Source organism: Myotis davidii, unplaced genomic scaffold (assembly GCF_000327345.1).
Source record: "Myotis davidii unplaced genomic scaffold, ASM32734v1 scaffold364, whole genome shotgun sequence".
Taxonomy (NCBI): domain Eukaryota; kingdom Metazoa; phylum Chordata; class Mammalia; order Chiroptera; family Vespertilionidae; genus Myotis; species Myotis davidii.
Window position 1 is genome coordinate 763,764 of NW_006295560.1, and position 6,099 is coordinate 769,862.

Below are 6,099 nucleotides of genomic sequence, written 5' to 3' on the forward strand. Positions count from 1 at the left end.
GCTATTTTTTTATGCTGGCTATTGCCTGAGATGCCAGGGAATATATACCCAGCAAGCTAGCATGAACCAATTCTTATGTCAGCAGTCACAGTATTCTCCAAAGAGGTAACAAAATACTCTCAATAGTCTCCCAATTCTCTCATAACCCCTTAGTCAAGTCATTTTTGCACTCCCTAAAGAATTTTTTACAACTCTTTATCTCATTAAATATAACTCCTTGTTCTAGCTCTTAGGTGATGACCTTATTACTAATCTAGTTAAGAAAAATGGAAGCAATCAGAACAAAATTGTCTCATTCTTTTTCTATCAAGCTGCTCACTGTAATTGGGCTTAATATTGATAGAATGGATAGACTGTCTATGCACCTAATGCCAACCCCTTTTCTTATAGTATTGAATGTGCTAACTCTTCCTTACTAAAAAGTTCAATGTAGCCATGGATTGGAAAACACAATATTATTACTATAGTTATTCTCCCAAAGTTTACCTATAGGTTCAACATAATCTTTATCAAAATCCTAGCCGGATTATTTTGGGTAGAAACTGACAAACTGATCTTAACATTTTGATGGAAATGCAAATACCCAGAATAAGTAAAATAATCTTTAAAAAGAATAAAATTGGAAGACTTATACTTTCCTATTTCAAACTTACAATAAAGCCATAGTAATCAAGGCAATGTGGTATTGGCATAGGACAGTCATATAGATTCATGGCCAAACTGACAAATGGGCAAAGGTAATTTAGTTTCAGCAATCTTACTATAAGACAATTGGATATCCACATTATAAGACAATATAATACACTTGGATATTTACATGCAGAAGATGAATTTAGACTCTTCACAACATACACAAAAATTAACTCAAAATGGATAACTGATCTAAATATAAGAGCCAAAACTATGAAACTTTTAGAGAACAACATAGGAATAAAAGTCTTTATGAACTTGAGTTAGGCAAAGAGTTCTTAGATATGACACCAAAAGCAAGATCCACAAAATGAAAAAAAAAAAGATAAATTGGACCTTTGTGTTTCAAATCACACCATTAAGAAAACTTAAAGTTTTGGCAGGAATGTGGAGACACTAGAACCTAATGCACTGCTGTTGAGAATGCAAAATGGTGTAGCCATTTTGAAAACAGTTTGGTACTACTTTAAAAGTTTATCATAAATTGACCATACAACCCAATAATTCCAGTCCTAGGTGTCTATCAAAGAGATATGAAAACACATTGTTCTCACAAATACTTTCACATAAATGATCATGCAACATATTCAAAATGTTCCCAAACTGGAAACAATCCAAATGTCTATCAAATGGTGAATGAATAAACAAAATGTGGTATTTTGTATAATGGAACACCATCAGTCAAAGAAACGTACTGTTGAAACATGCTACAACATATAAGAACTTTAAAAACATGATTAGTGAAAGAAGCCAGATTCAAAAACACTGTATGTCACAGAAATGCATTATAAGGAATGTCTAGAAAACTCAAATGTATAGAAACAGAAAGCAGACTAATGGTTTTTGGGATTAGAAGTTAGTATGAGGATTGACTGCAAATGGACATTAAGGATCTTTCCAGGTGATAAAAAGGTCTAAAACTGGATTATGGTGATGATTGCACTAGTCCATAAATTTACTAAAAATCATTGAATTGTACACTTACAATGGGTATTATCTTATGTAAATTACATCTCAATGAAACTATTAACCAAAAGGAGGAGGAGGAGAAATGTTGGCTCTCATTAGTCAGCCATAGATAAGTCAAGAGTAGCCAAGGGGAAAAATGAGGAGCTAGAAAGACAAGGAAAAGTGAAGGATCCTATAGCTGGATTTTGAGGCCAAAGGATAAAATAAAGTAACTGAAAAAAAAAATCCCAGCGACAAATATGGCCAAGAAATTAAATAATGTTTAAATGATGTTAGATTTCCAAATTTGCTACTGTGGTCTGAAAATATAGATAATGAAGCATAAACTCTTCTCTTTCTCACATCAATACATCCTTTAATTCTATAACTAGCCACATCTTTTCTTTTTCTCGTTATTCTCTTTGGAACTGAGCACTGGAAATAATGCCACTATGATGTCATTTGACAAAAATAAAAAGATGCACAAATTTAGTCAAATCTCTTCACCTTAGAGGTAAGAATTTTGTACTCTGGTTCTGTGACATTCAGATGGTTCCATTTTATGAACTGAAGTTTGAAAGAACCTGCATATGGCTTATTACTTTCTATGGGGAATAAGTTTCTGATTTTTCTGTCATGTTCCTGAAATGCATGGGAACCAAACTTCTGGCCATAGGGGTCAGGAGGTATTTTGGCAGGAAAACCCATGGATTTGCTCTTCGATCCATCACTGTTAGTTCAGGTTCTACCTTTATTTGCTCAGATTCATGCTATTACTGATCATATCTACAGAATGAATGGGAAGTGCACTGTGCTTTGCTTAGCATAACATCAGTAGAACAATTCAGAGTGATTTTCCCAAAAGAGATAAATTTCTTGTCTCATAAAATGGTGCAGACACAATGGTTTAGTACCACATACTTAAGGTGCATGTAGACCTGTGTTTAAATCTAAGACCTCTTATTGATTTGCTGTATATCTTTGTGAAAGTACCTTAAATCCTGATGAAGTTCATTTTACCTGTATGCAAAAATGGGGATAATTAGATTTAATTCAAAAGGAGTTACTATGAGGTTCAATTTAAAAGATATATATTATAGTGCACTGAATATAGTGGACAGATGGATTTACAGAGATAATTTTATTACCTATTATTTCATTCACCAATTTTTCCTATTGGTATAGTCAACATGTGTGATTTCCAATGTAGCTTAACTTCTTAAGGAATATCTGTTCAGCAACCCTTCATTCCAGTGAGAAATGTGATATATCTATTTATCTATCTATCTATCTATCTATCTATCTATCTATCTATCCAGCCATCCCTATCTATTAATAGACTCTCACAAAAATAGTTTTAAAAGTGATTTTAATACATTTAAACATATAAATATTTTCAAGGAATGGTACAATATACACAGAGATTCCACATATGAGGTACTGCTATCAAGTAATAAGATAGATTTCAAATCAGAAAACAGATTTCAGCATGTAGTTGGGGAATTGATCTTATCATTTTAGAGACATAGTTTGTATAACATGGAAAGATAATTCTGCTACTCTGAGTCCTACTGGGGAACTATAAAGTAATTCTAATGTATTTTTTATTGTCTAAACATATAAAATTCCACATCCATAGATGCCTCAATTTTAAATTCTCTCATTTATACAAGGGATTTGTGTGATAAAATTATATCGGGCTATATTTCATAAACCAAAGCATTATAGGTTTGGAATTTATTTTCACAATTATCTGCTCCATACCAAGAAATCTTTGGGGAGTGAGTCTGTTTGAAAGTTATACATGTTGTGGAAGTAAGCTAGCAAATTTGTTTGCTGCTTTAAGATTCACTGATAGGCTCTATATTGCAAGCGCTGAACTAGTCACATGCTTTCTCCCCAGGTATCTCTAACCCAAAGCCCTCTATTCCGGGATTTCCCGAAAAGTTTGATGATTACCCAATAGCCTACTCTCTTATATTAGGCTGGGTATTCCAGAAACAGACCCTGAGGCAAAGGCTTATGCAAAAGTGATTTGCTAGGAAGTATTTCTGGGAAAAGTGTTAGGAGAGTGGGAAAGAAAGGCTGGAATGGGGAGGGGCGTAAGTAAGGGTAAAATATCAAGCAAAGTCCTGTGGAAGTAACTTTAAATCCCACAGAGGAGCTTTAGAGACAATGTCGATTATAATTGAGACCTGTATTCATCATGGCACAAGGGAGCCGGAGCATTTCTGCTCCCCGCACTTGTCAATTTCTGCTTAAACATCTCCTGGCAGGGAACGTGGAAAGACAGAGTAAATTCCCAGGCACTTCTGGCTCCCCAAGCACCCAAACAAAGCAGGTTTGGCAGCCGGAGGACAGTCCTCAAACAGAGAGAGAGACAGGTGCTGGTTGTTTGGAGTGACAGCACATAAGCACTTGGTGTAGTTAAACGTGGTAAAGAGCACACAAATAATACAATAATCTTAGAGGATATGTGAAAAGCATTGGCAACTTCTGCCACTACACTTCAATTCTTTGCTAAAAACATTCTGATTTCTTGGACACTGCTAATGTACATAGCCCCAGTTAATCAGAAGCTGGATCGCAATTGGTCTAATATATCTATGGCAATTCTGTTTCCATTGCCTTTGACTGATCTAAGTGTGAGCATGTACCTCTTATCTGGCAAATGGAAAACCTGCTGTAGGCCTCTGGGGAAGTTGCTTCTCTCTGAAAAAGGTATAATCTTTCCTCCCTTGTTTTCTCCTTTGATGTCACCACTTAAGACTATGATGCTTGGAGCTACTTGGAGCCATAAAATTTCTATCAGTAAAGAACTGAATGAGTATGGGTCTCAGAAGACACTGTGGAAACAGAGTTAACTCAGAGACTGCCAATATCTGAACTTCTGGTCAAATAAAAATAAATGCCATTTTGACTTACGTCAGAGGTGTTCAATCTAGCACATGTGTAACTCTGGCGCAGGCAAAGACTTCCCTACAATGGGAAGCATGGATTGTACAAAGATAGTAATACTCAGGTCCTTCCATAGACTCTTCTTTTTAAACTGTATCTTTATTGTTGAAAATATTACCAATGTCCCTCTTTTTCCCACCATTGACCCCTTCAAATCCACTCCCACCCTCACCCCAGGCCTTTACTGTATTATTGTCTGTGTCCATGGGCTTTGCCTATATGCATATAAGTGCCCTGATTAATCCTTTTCTTGTGCTGCCCCTTTCCTCTGAGATCCGTCAGTCTGTTCCATGTTTCAATATCTCTGGATCCATTTTGTTCATAAGTTTATTTTGTTCATTAGATTCTACATACAAGTGAAACCATGTGATATTTGTATTTCTATGGCTGGCTTAATTTGCTTAGCATAAAACTCTCCAGGTCCATCCATGCTGTCTTAAAGGGTAAGAAAACCTCTTTTTTATAGCTACATAGTATTACATTGTGTAAATGTACCACCACTGTTTTATCCACTCATCTGCTGATAGGCACTTGAGCTGTTTCCAGATTTTAGTTATTGTAAAATGCATTGCTGTGAACATAGGGGTGCATGTACTCTTTCTGATTGGTGTTTCAGGATTCTTAGGATATATTCCTAGAAGTGGGATCACTGGGTCAAATGGCAGTTCCATATTTAATTTTCTGAGGGAACTCCATACTGGTTTCGATATGGCTGCACCAGTCTGCATTCCTACCAGCAGTTGGCGTTTCTGGTTTCTTGGGATATATTCCTAGTAGTGGGATCACTGGGACAAATGGGAGTTTCATATTTAATTTTTTGAGGAAACTCTATAGAGTATTATAGACCTGAGACCAAGGCTTTTAATGAGGTGATTTTTCCACAGTGGCCACGTCTACATTCCCACCAGCACTGTACTAGGGTTCCCTTTTCTCCACATTCTCGGCAGCACTAGTCATTTGTTGACCATTCTATGAGCCATTCTGACAGGTGTGAGGTGATAATTCATTGTCATTTTAATTTGCATCTCTCTGATAATCAGTGACTTTGAGCATTCTATCATATGTATCTTGGTCATCTGCATGTCCACTTTGGAGAAGTGTCTATTTAGGTCCTTTGCCTATTTTTAAATTGTATTTTGTGTTTTCCTTTTGTTGAGTTGTATGAGTTCCTTATATATTTTGGAGATTAGCCTCTTATCAGATGTATCATTGCCAAATATGTTCTCCCATGCAGTGGGCCTTCTTGTCGTTTTGTTGATGGTTTCTTTTGCTGTGCAGAAGTTTATTTTAATGTGGTCCCATTTGTTTATTTTCCTATTAGTTTCCTTTGCTCTAGGTCAGTAGTTCTCAACCTTCCTAATGCTGGGACCCTTTAATACAGTTCCTCATGTTGTGGTGACCCCCAACCATAAAATTATTTTCATTGCTACTTCATAACTGTAATTTTGCTACTGTTATGAATTATAATGTAAATATCTGATATGCAGAATATATTTTCACTGT